The following is a 14294-nucleotide window of genomic DNA, read 5'->3' as shown; positions in this document are numbered from 1 at the left end:
GTATTAACGAATAATTACGTTGCTATTACGTAGCCTTTTCGTTGTATTAACGAATATTATTCGTTGTATGAATGAAATGTATTCATTGTATGGATGCAGCTTATACGTTGTATGAACGAAAATAATTCATTGTATGAACCCAGTTTTTTCATTGTATGAATGAAAGGCGAACGTTGTATAAATGAACACAAACGTTATATTAATGAAACCCAACCAATTATTGCATATGAATGTAGTCATTGGTAGTGTATTATTTTTTGTTAAGATCTTTGAAATATGATTTATATACACTAGGAAATAATATTTATTGATAAATTAAGTAATTTAATAATCATATATTGTGACTTTCACTTAAGAAAAAAAAGCCCTTTATGTATTTCTTAGACCAAATGATAATCGTATCGCCGTGTCCATTTATCCAATTTTTTTGCAATTGTTCCGCCTTCTTCATCTGAAAGTTCACTTCCCCCGGGGCATTTTCACTAAAGATTAAAAATGTATACTAAATTTCTTGCGAATATACAAAAAACACCAATTTAACTCACCTACCATCTATGTTTATTATTCACAACGAAACTGTAATGAGCCTGTGCACTCTTCAGCGAAAAGAACGTAAATGTTAAGGTTTGCCCATGAGACAAGTTTTCTGTTGAACTTTTTACCGTTTATTTTTCAAGACGCACACGCAAACATGTGCTTATTGCCATGCTTACATGTGTATGTACAAATTACATAGACGCTACAGACGTATTAGAGAGAGAGAGTATGGAGAGACGTTTTAGATAGAGAGGCAGAAATACTCAAACTCCCATTCGTATTATTAATGAACATATTTCATTAATATGACGAAATATGACAATTTAAAATTTATTTTTTAACGATCCATATCATTATATTAACGATCGCTTTCGTTTTACAAATGAAATTTTCAATTCCAGTTTCGGAGTATATAAAACGACTATTTTAAAGGCTAAAAGTTTCCAAAAGTTACTCTCTATGTGCAAATGATTATAATAATTCCATCTTGGAAAAATGTTTATTCTAATTCTTGAAAAAATTACAAAGTTAATATTCGTAATATTAACGAAACGTGTTTCATTAATATAACGAAAAACCAAAACACAAACTTGTCTTTTAACGATTGATTTCGTTGTATTAACGATCACTTTCGTTCTTATAACGAAACATTTCGTAATATTAACGAAAAATAATCAACGACGCCCGTTCGTTAATAGTACGAAACGTTTTTCTACTAGTGTAGTCTAGAAGCCTCGGACGTATTCTCAATACGCTGAGCCTTTCTCAGTTCTCGCTTGTATCCTTTCAGATTCTTCTTGTAAGCGTCCCAATCCTCAGGAGCTCTGGTGGACTTTGATTTGTTAAAGAGCTTCCTGTAGGATTTCCTCATATTACTTAACTCCGTAGACCACCATGGTGGTCGATTTTTCCCACTTGGCTTCCCTCTAGGACATGCAGCTTTCAGTGAGATGTTGAAGGTCTTAGTAATCTGCTCCACTGAGTGTTCGATATCTTGCACAGTGCTCATATTTGTCTCTCGTATTTCCGGTATCATCATATTGAACGATTCCCTATACCTATTCCAATCAGCTTTCCTAACATTTGGCGGAAATATGGTCTTTGAAGTACGAACAGCCAATCTGAAACTGATGTAGCGATGATCTGAGAAGCTATGTTCCCTCAAAACTTGTCACTCAGATATCTTATCATTCAGTTCCGGAGAGTCCAATGTGACGTCCAAAACCTCTTGACTGTTTTTGCTGACGAAGGTTGGTGCATCGCCACCGTGGTGCAACGGTTAGCATGCCAGCCTTGCATACACAAGGTCGTGGGTTCTATGCCTGCTACGACCGAACACCAAAAGGTTTTTTCAACGGTGGATTATCCCACCTCAGTAATGCTGGTGACATTTATGAGGGTTCCAAAGCTTCTCTAAGTGGTTTCACTGCAATGTGGAACGCCGTTCGGACTCGCCTATAAAACGGAGGTCCCTTGTCATTGAGCTTAACATGGAATCGGGCAGCACTCATTGATAAGAGAGAAGTTCACCACTGTGGTATCACAATGGACTGTATAGTCTAAGTGAGCCTGATACATCGCGCTGCCACCTAACCTAACTTAACCTTGGTGCATCGCCCTTATTGCAAACTACCAGGTTACTACGCAAAATAAACTCTATTAGCGTCTCTCCCCTTGCATTAGTATCACTACTCCCCAAATAGTGATACTAATGAGTTTTGTCCCATAATGAGTTTTGTCTTTGTTTTCAGTGACTCCTCAACTAAGGTCTTAACGGCACATGGAGGCATCTCCCTATCATGTCCCATGTAGACCTAAGATACCAGTATTTGCATTTGGATATCTCTAGACTGGCTACGACAGTGTCTGCATTGCTTAATGAAGGAAGCAAAAACAAGTTTAATTCGTTCTTAGCAATTATACATGCTCGATTTTTATCTTTACCGGTATTATGCAAAAGTTTGAAAATCGGAGTGCTTAATTCACAGATCTTATTCTTATATATGTATGGTTCTTGAATAAGAACTATATCTATGTCTCCTTTCATCAGGAGAACTTTTAAGGCAGCACAGATTTATCTGGAGGAACCGTAGAACCGTCCAAATTTTCAACCACCGTTACATCAGCCGCTTCAATTGAGTCATCAAGGGCTTCCTCTTCACAGATCTCGTTGACTCTCGCAACAATCCGCGGTTCAGCTTTGGTGACGTTTGAGCCTGTAGGAACTACCCGCATACGATGTTCGTCAATGTCTGCAGTTTTTATGTCTCCTTCGGCTTCGCAAGATTTTTTCACTTCTGACTCTAACGGAGGCTTGTCCGTTTTGGAATCCTTTGGCTGATCGCTTCTGTATACCTTCATATGGATATCATGAAATAACTTGCACGACCGTGGGTCTGGGCATGTCGTCTTGGTCCATCCACCTCATCCAAACGACCAACCTTCCAATCGGCGGTTGGAAGATCTGGGTTACATTCCTTTAGTCTGTTTAGTATTGACTCTGGATCAGGAGGGTTTGCAAGTATCCATGCAATGCTCTAGGTTTAGCCGGTATGTCTTTTTTTATCGACTAACTACAAAGCGGCTCCTTCCCAAACTTCACCAATTAGCATCAAAGCAGCATTAAAGCAATCCATAGACTTCTGGTCCGCAAATGCTATTAACTTATATCGTCCTTGATACCATCCAGCATCTTACCGTCGATGACTTGGTTCGGGAAACTTTTTTCGCACCTCTGAATAGACACAAGACATCGCGTTCTCAATTTCCCCCCATTTTTGCTTTGGAACCATACCGTCCAATGCTCCTTTATTAATGATAGCCATCACAAGGCTGTCTTTTGCAACTGAGGCAAACGATCTTTGATCCCGTTTAGAGGATGGCAGTTCATCCTGTGATCGTTCCCTTTTCCAGCTTCAAGATTTCCTTAAGCCCATTTTAAGGAATCGCTTTGCTTAGCCGACAACGTGCTTGGGTCGACAGATCCTAATTTCATTAGGATACACATCTTTGAATATCTTTCGTGAGGGATTACGTCCTTTTGATGTCGTTACCTTAGAAAAGGTTCGACTTGCCAAAGTGTCGCCACCTGTCGACCCGTCTACAGGTCGACTAATTGGGCCTGACTCTTGGTCACTGCCCAAATTCATAACTTCGAAATTCAAAGTCATCAACCCAGTGGATGACTTTGAATTTCGCTGCATGGTGGTTTGATTTTCCACCACACGTGAAATTCATAATAAGTACTTATTACGATGAAATAATCCGCTATTAAAAAACACGTCCGTTCAGTTCGATGGTTGAATAAATTGATAGATATAGATATAGCTGTCATATATATCTTTCGTCCGATACGCACTTATATGGCCCCAGAGGTCAAAATTTCACTCCGATTTACTTCAAGTTTTGCACAGAGAGTAGGACTAACATTCTGCCTAGGTATGTCAAATTTGGTCAAAATCAGTTCAGATTTAGATATAACTCCTATATATATCTTCCCCCCGATTTAGATTCATATGACCATGGAGGCCAAAGTTTCATTTGGAAATTTTTGAAGTTTTGCACTGAGAGTGCAATTAAAATTTTTAATTTTTTTCCGACTTTAGCGAATATGAGCAAAGTTCCCACATTTTCCTTGTAAAATCGTCACTGTTAAGTGGACAACTCGCAAAAATGATTCAAATTTACCTATACTCTAATTCGTATGTATCAAACGATAAATCTTAAATGCAAGCTTGAGAAATTGTATGCAATGTAAATATTTCCAATAGTTTTTTACTAACATTGTGTCATTAACCAATTTAAATTTTGAGTCTAGAGATTTTGTAAAAGTTTAAAAAATTGTCTAAATCGCTTCATATTTAATTATTTGTATATGGGATTATAAACCTTCATATAAGTCCCAACAAATTTTAAAGTGTTAAGAAGGTATCAGAAGGTTTGGTATACATGGTGGTGAAGGCTATAATATAGTCGGCCCGGCCGACTTTAGACTTTCCTTACTTGTTTTAATATTGAAATGTTTCATATCATGTGTGCTGTAAACCGAAGTGACACTATTTTGACCTACCTAAAAGCTTTTTACTCCAACCTATTTATAATCCCTGATCACAACATCCGTGTTTTCTACATACATTGAGAGAATACGGATTATGTAAATTTTGTGTGCTACATAAGTAATCAGAAGTGTTCACCGTCCACATTGTATTCACTAATAGATTTTTATCATAGAAATAATTCTTTTAATTTCACTCTCCATCATCATTTGACGATTTCTGCAATCTCTGAATTTGAATGAAACATTAACACTGAACGCCTTACATGATAAAGTACTTTTCTGTTTAATAATGCTGAAACAAATCGGAAGCAAGCTGGGGGCTGGGGAGAGGAGATCCCCCCATCATAAGGATACATGCCGCTTAAGTGTTTATTTATTTATTTGCTTGACCCACATTGGACCAAAGGACTTTAAGCCGAAGGACCACAAATGTAAACACAAATACAAAGTACAAAACACCAAATTGAAATTGAAATGGAAATGGAAATGGCAACGCCAACAAAGATTCAAATAGACATGGACATGGAAATTATATGGAAAAACATTAAAACATGAAAGCCTAAATACAAACAGCCAACGCCAACCACTGGAAAACTAAATCTTATGAATTAGTGATGTGACACCAACAGAAACCCGGAGAGGGGGCAAGAGATGTCGTATGTTGGTACTGCGCTCTGCTGTTACAAGTATCTAACGCTGTTGCTGGTGCTAGCCATCCGTCCAACAAGCACCTCTCAAGTTTCATATCCTTGCAATACTGCTGCCTCGTTGTATTCATCTAGGCCGAAATGCTGCTGACATAGATTAATGGACCGAACTGTTACTGGTAACTTTCCATGTTCAACAATCAACCAGAACTCCATGTGGTATCTGGCTCAGTGGCAAGAGCTCATTGCATATCGTAAGAAAGAGAGAGCGAGAGGGGTGACGGGTATCCTTGCATTTACATTAAAATTAGTTAAATTTACATAGACTTTTGGCCACCTCGTTCAAACTACACTCATTCATCGGTATCTGCATCTAGTTAGAACATCGTTATCCAACGCAATCACAAATGCTACAGCATTGCAAGCCCTGAAGCCTCCATCCGTCGTCCGTCTGTCCCCAATAGAGTGTAGTGGAGCATTTGCATGGAGAGTGTGGGCTGTCATGAATCATGCAACACTTTTCAAACCAAAAGCACCGACATTCATTCAAACGGACAACATAATTACTTAAGGCCTATTCCGTTTGATGGGGGCCATCATGGGCTGTTCATAACGACTTTCTTTTCACCAAATCGAAGTTTGCCAAAAGATTTTTGTGGAGGGATTGAATATCATACCAAGGCAGTATAGATTTCAGATGGTTATGCATAAATTTATAATTACGCAAAGCCAGAGGATGTCAGCAAAAGTGATATTGATCCAAACCATCAGGTTTAGTATAATCGATGAAATTCAAATGGGATTGATTGAAAATGAATCGAATTTGGTAAATGAGGGAATATTTGATGCCCGAGATATATGTGTGAATAGTAGAACCACATTCAAAGACGAATTCAAAGCAATTTGTTAAATGAAAGCAAAGTTTTGTTACGGGATAAAATATTCTCTCATTCTAACACTCAAAAGAAATGTTTGCAAAATATTTTAAAAATGTTCTGGGTTATTACACGCAGTAACCTAAAAATGGGAGTTGTTTCATAAACATTGTTTTTTAAACACATCTTTGAAATTCTCCATCCATTTTTACTATTTGTATAATCGAAAATGCACTACGTTACCGTTTAAAGCCTACACTAAAAAAAAAAACAAGTTTACTTGGATCCAAAGATTTCGAAAGAAATTTTTTAGCGACTTATCAAGTTTTATCTGACGATACGATGAAAAAGATTAAAACCGATTGCCTTCAATTTTATTTAACGGCTTTGGAAGAAATACAAAAACGTCTTCCTCTTAAAGAAGACTATATTTTTAAAGAAATTGAATTTCTGAATCCAATTTTGATTTGCTTTGCTCAAAATACAAAATAAATATTAATGATAGAATGCAGGAGTTTATTACATTAGAATACAATTTTACACAGAATGAAATTAAAGAATTCGAAGCTATGGACATTGTAGAGTTTTGGACAAAATTAATTAAATTAAAAGATTTCAATGGAAAATGTATGTTTCGAAATCTATCAAAATTGGCCACAGCAATACTATCGTTACCTCATGCAGATGCAGAAAGAAGTTTTTCAACAGTAACTGATGTGGTCCAAACATCAGCAACAAATTATCACACACCGTCGTGAGTTCTATACGTATTCTAAGAACAACATAGTTGTCCTGAGGCCAACATTTTCATGCGAATTTTTCTTAGAATAGAAGACGCGTTTCTCTGATATGAAGTCGTTTTTTCTTAAAGTCAACATGAAAGAAAATTTCGCTTCACAAAGATCAACCTGGCTTAAATAATTCTAAAAAAATTCTTTAAAATTAATGAAACCATATTTCAGTTATTTGACTTTTTGTACGCTGAAAAAACAGTGGACCCTTTTCCATTGCAAAATGAACAAAACTGTAGTAATATTGACCATGATTTAGCCCTTAAGATTTTTTCAACTTGTCTAGTTGAAAATTCACTTAAATTTTAGTTCATCTACACCCAAAGAAAAGTAGACTTCTAAAATCAAGTTTCAAATTCTTATTTTTAGCCTGAATTCGCACTTAAAATTGTAAGTACGTAAATATGTACTAAGTTATACTCATATTAAGTACAAAGTGTGCTTATTTTGTAATTCAAGTAATTAAAGTTTGAATTAAGCTGGTTTTGGGTTCAAACAAGAAAATTGTTACTTAATATGCCAGTGAGAATTAGCTAATGATAGCACAAAATAGAGTTTTGTTCTCCTCGATGCTCTCATCGATTTTCAACCCCCAAAAACTGTTTTGCTTGTAATGGTAGTGGCTTGCATTTCGTTTGCTATCTTAAGTCGACTATGGCTTAAAATAAGAAAAGTTTAACTTGTTATCTTTATCGTTACACGTTCAGAGCATCCTGTGTGTTTGGTTGCATTTGATTTGCTATCTTAAGCCGACTCTGGCTTAAAATAAGAACACTTTTACTTGATATTCTTTATGAGCAACTTAGAATGCAAAATAAAGTTTTGCTCTCCTTGTAACTCTCACAGATGTTTAACCACCAAAAACTGTTTTTTCTCATGTATGGAACATTGCAGGTATGTATGTGTGTACATTTTGATTTAAAAGTTTGTGTTTTTTGGCTTGGCATGCATTTTGTTTATGAAATGAATTTAGTATTATGTTATTGTGTGCGTGGACCTAAGTGACAGTGAAGTAGGTTTGTCTCCTTACATGAAAGTGAGGAGAACCATCAATAAATTGTAAATATACAAAAAGTGGAGGCAGCCTACAAATATTTAGAAGTTAAGTAAAGTTTAATATTTTAAAATGTTTATTTGTCAATAAATATATTTTTATACCCTGCGCCACACTGTGGAACAGGGTATTATAAGTTAGTGCATATGTTTGTAACACCCAGAAGGAGACGAGATAGACACATGGTGTCTTTGGCAATAATGCTCAGGGTGGGTCCCTGAGTCGATATAACCATGTCCGTCTGTCCGTCCGTCCGTCTGTCTGTGAACACATTTTTGTGATCAAAGTCTAGGTCGCAATTTAAGTCCAATCGCCTTCAAATTTGGCACATATTCCTAATTTGGGTCAGAATAGAACCCTATTGTTTTTGGAGGAAATCGGTTCAGATTTAGATATAGCTCCCATATATATCTTTCGCCCGATATGCACTTATATGGACCCAGCAGCCAGAGTTTTATACCGATTTGCTTGAAATTTTGTACAAACATAACACTTAGTCGTATAGTCAAGTGTGCAAAATTTGATTGAAATCGGTTCAGATTTAGATATAGCTCCCATATATATCTTTCGCTCGATATGGACTTATATGGTCCTAAAAGCCAGAGTTTTTGCTCAATTTGGTTGAAATTTTGCACTAGGAGTACAATTAGTAGTATAGTCAAGTAATCGTTTCAGATTTAGATATAGCTCCCATATATATCTTTCGCCCGATATGGACTAATATAGTCCTAAAAACCAGAGTTTTGGCCCAATTTGGTTGAAATTTTGCACAGGGAGTAGATTTAGCATTGTAGCTATGCGTGCCAAAGCCAGAGTTTTGGCTCAATTTGGTTGAAATTTTGCACTAGGAGTACAATTAGTAGTATAGTCAAGTAATCTATTCAGATTTAGATATGGCTCCCATATATATCTTTCACCCGATATGCACTTATATGGACCCAGAAGCCAGAGTTTTATCCCGATTAGCTTTAAATTTTGTACAAGGAGTACAATTGGTAGTATAGTCATGTGTGTCATATTTGATTGAAATCGGTTCAGATTTAGATATAGCTTCGATATATATTTTTCGCCCGATATGGACTTATATGGCCCCAAAAGCCAGAGTTTTGGCCCAATTTGGTTGAAATTTTGCACTAGGAGTACAATTAGTAACATAGTCATGTGTGCCAAATTTGATTGAAATCGGTTTAGATTTAGATATAGCTTCCATATATATTTTTCGCTGATATGGACTTATTTGGCCCCAGAAACCAGCGTTTTGGCCCAATTTGGTTGAAATTTTGCACCAGAAGTACAATTAGTAATATTGTCATGTGTGCCAAATTTGATTGAAATCGGTTCAGATTTAGATAGAGCTCCCATATATATGTTTTTCTGATTTCGACAAAAATGGTCAAAATACCAACATTTTCCTTGTTAAATCGCCACTGCTTAGTCGAAAAGTTATAAAAATAACTCTAATATAAAAATAACTCCATATAAGTACAATTAGTAACATAGTCATGTGTGCCAAATTTGATTGAAATCGGTTCAGATTTAAGGAAACGTTTGCGAAGTTTCCTTAAACTTGCTTCAGATTTAAATGTTTCCCATATTTTTTATACCCTCCATCATAGGATGGGGCTATATTAACTTTGTCATTCCGTTTGTAACACATCGAAATATTGCTCTAAGACCCCATAAAGTATATATATTCTGGGTCGTGGTGAAATTCTGAGTCGATCTAAGCATGTCCGTCCGTCCGTCCGTCCGTCCGTCTGTTGAAATCACGCTAACTTCCGAACGAAACAAGCTATCGACTTGAAACTTGGCACAAGTAGTTGTTATCGATGTAGGTCGGATGGTATTGAAAATGGGCCATATCGGTCCACTTTTACGTATAGCCCCCATATAAAGGGACCCCCAGATTTGGCTTGTGGAGCCTCTAACAGAAGCATATTTCATCCGATCCGGCTGAAATTTGGTATATGATGTTTGTATATGGTCTCTAACAATCATGCAAAAATTGGTTCACATCGGTCCATAATTATATATAGCCCCCATATAAACCGATCCCCAGATTTGGCTTGCGGAGCCTAAACGAGAAGCAAATTTCATCCGATCCGCCTGAAATTTGGTACATGGTGTTGGTATATGGTCTCTAACAACCATGCAAAAATTGGTTCACATCGGTCCATAATTATATATAGCCCCCATATAAACCGATCCCCAGATTTGGCTTGTGGAGCCTCTAAGAGAAGCATATTTCATCCGATCCGGCTGAAATTTGGTACATGGTGTTGGTATGTGGTCTCTAACAATCATGCCATATAAACCGATCCCCAGATTTGTTAGGAGGTTTTAAGATACCTTGCCAGTAATTCGATTGTGGATGGTAATTCGATTGTGGATGGCAGTGTTTAGAAGAAGTTTCTACGCAATCCATGATGGAGGGTACATAAGCTTCGGCCTGGCCGAACTTACGGCCGTATATACTTGTTGTTTACTAAAATTGTGTTCCACCCTAGTGCATTAGCCAACTTAAACTTTGAGTCCATAGATTTTGCAAAAGTCTATCAAATTCTGTCCAAATCGAGAGATATTTAAATGTAGTATTTGGGACAAACCTTTATATATAGCACCCAATACATTTGACGGATGTGATATGGTTTCAACAATTTAGATCTACAAAGTGGTGCAGGGTATAATATAGTCGGCCCCGCCCGACTTTAGACTTTCCTTACTTGTTATTTCTTACATATGACATAAGGGAATCTGTTCCTGTCTTGCTGAATGCAAGACAGCACGCCATACGCTGAACTTTGTCTAAATTTGTCGGCTGGTGAAATGCCGGCCACCAGACTACAACACCATATAGCATTATAGGTCTAACCACTGCCGTGTATAGCCGATGCACAATTTTTGGTTTTAGGCCCTACTTTTTTCCTATTGCCTTTTTTTGTTCACCACTGTGGTGTCACAAGGGACTGAATAGTCTAAGTGAGCCTGAAATCTCGGGTTGCCACTATATCTAACCTAACCTAACCTATTGCTTTTTTGCACGAGTACAAAGCTACCGTGGCTTCTTTCGCCCTTTCTTCAATATTAAGCTTAAAGTTCAGCTTCCTGTCCAAAATAACGCCAAGGTGTTTTGTACACTCACCAAAGGGAATTTCAAGACCCCCTAATGGGCTTAACCGTGGGAGTTTTGCGATCTTTGCAGTACATGACTAGTTCTGTCTTTGCAGGATTTACCCCAAGACCATTATCTTTCGCCCATTTCTCAGTCATCCGGAGGGCTCTCTGTATAATATCTCTAATTGTGGATGGGAATTTTCCCCTGACTGACAGCGCCACATCATCTGCGTATGTCTAGGGAAACCAAAAGGTTGTTTATAGCAACATTCCAAAACAGCTACAGACTCCCTTAACCCTGTCCCTACAGAATTAGTCCTACCGTTCATAACATAGATTTTTACATGCAAAGAAAGAAAATCGTTTGGAAAACGTGTACCGAAAACGTTTTTCTTTTGTTAGAGTTTTTTTCTTCAAAAATAAAAAATTATTTTTTATCACCAAAAAATTTTGTTTGTTACAAAATTTTTATTTTTGCAATAATAAAAACAAATTTTGATCAAAAATCACAGTCCTGTAAGAGAATCAATGCTTGTAACGAAAGGATATACTTTTCTTCCACACAAACTTTCTTACAGCGAAAAGCTGTCCTCCCATGGGAGGACAAAATTTTTTTACGTGTAAGTCTAGATTATTTTGCACACTTTTGAACACATACTCCATTTACTTTGAAGGTCAATTAAATTTCTTCTCAAAAATTGTTTTTCTTTCGAATACGGGTGGTATATGACTGAGAACATCAGCTGAAATATAAGAAAATTATTTCCAAAAAGACTGTAATAATAAAAATTTTACAAAAGTTTTCGTACGTGAGTTTATTTATTGGGGACATAGGAATTGCAAAAAGCAAAAAATATCATAAAATCATCTACCAATAGGCACCCAAAGAGAAACTACCTTCATCCGGAACGAAATTTTCATATAATGTAATTATACCCGAATTTAATTTTTATAGTTCTTACTGTATTAAAATTATATTTCACAGATCTTGACAAAAACATAATGCAGTACCAATGATTAAACTCAATTGCAATAATTTGTTAGGTTTCATTAAAATAACGTTTGTTTTCATTGATACAACGTACGTCTTTCATTCAGACAATGAAAATACTTGGTTCATATAATGAATGATTTTCATTCATACAACGTATAAGCTGCACCAATACAACGAATAAGTTTCATTCATACAACGAATAATTTTCGTTAATACAACGAAAAGGCTACGATATAGCAACGTAATTATTCGTTAATACTACGAAATGTATTCCATAAAGGGTTTCGTAAATATAAAGTATAATTACGTTGTTATAGCAAAATGCTACGTTGGCTGACTTTAAATGAAGAATTTCGTTAAACAACGTAGGAACGCATCGTATTAACGCAACTTTTTCTACCAGTGTATGATTTAAAAAAGCTATGGATTTGCACATGCTTTTCAACATGGAGATTAAGTTCGTTTCGTGAAGAGTTTAATTAGGAATGTAGTGCCGTCCGATAAGAACTTTTCTGCTTATCAGACTCCCCCACTCCACAAAAGGCAAAATTAAATGCAATCAAACAATTTCCAATAGAAAAACACTGAAACGCTATTAAGCATAGTTCGTTGACCTCCTAAAAGGACATTCATGATATGGGATTGGTTGATAGACGTTTGACTATTCCCAAATATAAAACTTGGGGAATTGTTTCCATTCGCATTTTACGAAAGACAATTCCAAGTAATTATGTTGTACTTGTAATTCAAGTCACTTCCAATTATGTGCCTTGCTTTTTGGGTCATCATTAGTTCTGGATTTTGAAGGACAATTGTGAATTAAAGGATATTGTTACAGAAAGTGGTGGATTGATGCAACCACCTATACCATCATTACGCACACAAAGAAAATGAGAACAGCTGCATAACAGCGCTTTTCAATTTAGTATTTCATTAAATATGCATGTGTGAATGAGTGCATTCATTTCTGTATGTCAGGACGGCCTATAGACATCAACATCCTTTGAAATCTCCTGGTTTGTTATTGTTGTCATTTATACCAACATGTCCTTTTTGTCTCTTTTAGCCATCCTATTTAGTTAAAGGTATCTCTCCATTTGGACAATATCAATGGTGTGACACAACAAGTGAGGTCCGTATAACCTTGGCGTCTTGGGTAACCATGGCGACTTGCATTCAGGTTGCTTTTCATTTCAATGCTAGTTCATAGTGTGCAACAAGGTTTCCAATAGAGGTGTGCGCGTGACTGAAATTTCACTCACACTCACACACATTTACGAAGCAAAATATTTATTCACGCAGGATACGCGTGGTAGCCAATCCCACTCACGCACATTCACGAAATGAAAACCAGTACTCACGCACGAACTACTTTTAAAGACTCACGTTCACGCACGATTCACGACAATTCACGTGGTTCCCGACAAATTCACTAGACGCACGATATTTTCCAAAGGAAATCAGCAAATGTAACAAAATTCAAAAATAGAATACAGTTCGAGAGCTAAATTAATTTCAGTTAACATACGAGTGTGAATTAAATCTTGATTATTTTCGTGAGCGTGATTTTGCAGGAATTTTATTCACGCACATTCACGAACCGATTTTATTTCTCACGCACGACATATTTATTTTAGTCCCATGCACGCACATTCACGAGAGTTGCTTTGGATTTTGTTCACGACTCACGTGATTCACGCGTGTCACGAGAATTTCGTGTCACGCGCACACCTCTAGTTTCTAATGAACTAGACATTAACGCGCACACGCATGTATACTGAATACGCTGTCAGTCCCTTCTCTTGTATAAGTGATACAATACTGCAATCGATGTTTTCCGACACTAAAAGAAAAGATTTCTTTTCTCGGGAAGAAAATTTCATACAAAGATATCTTTTGGCTGTACAAAAACAACACAACAACACAAGCTGGGCAAATTTGCTCTATCAAATGCTTTGTGTGAAAAGGGGGTTTCGTTTGTCTAAAATTTCGTTCTGGAGAAAAGAATACTTTCTTTGTGTGTAGTCAAATATCCCAAATACGCTATAGTTTCCTCTGGGAATCGAACCAGTGACTAAATGAAGAAAATCATGTAAGGAAAATCTTAAGTCGGGCGGACCAATTATATTGTACCCTTGAAAATATGTGATATCAAACGTTGCGGACTAGCGTTAGAATGCATTAAAAAGTATTTATTTGATAAAATATCACAAAATTTCTTAATT

At 36.5% G+C, this 14294-nt stretch overlaps 1 long non-coding RNA gene across 1 annotated transcript; it reads right to left on the bottom strand.

Annotated features, from left to right (window-relative positions):
- Positions 1–250: 250 nt before the first annotated feature.
- Positions 251–597, bottom strand: LOC142224433 (uncharacterized). Its single transcript, XR_012719158.1, has 2 exons — positions 550–597; positions 251–482 (listed from the first exon to the last, which is right to left on the bottom strand). It is a non-coding gene; the product is annotated as an uncharacterized LOC142224433 (long non-coding RNA).
- Between the last annotated feature and the right edge of the window lie 13697 nt (positions 598–14294).

Source organism: Haematobia irritans, chromosome 2, assembly GCF_050003625.1.
Source record: "Haematobia irritans isolate KBUSLIRL chromosome 2, ASM5000362v1, whole genome shotgun sequence".
Lineage (NCBI taxonomy): Eukaryota > Metazoa > Arthropoda > Insecta > Diptera > Muscidae > Haematobia > Haematobia irritans.
The sequence above is the reverse complement of the archived record's forward strand: the minus strand, read 5'-3'. Positions and strand labels throughout refer to the sequence as shown.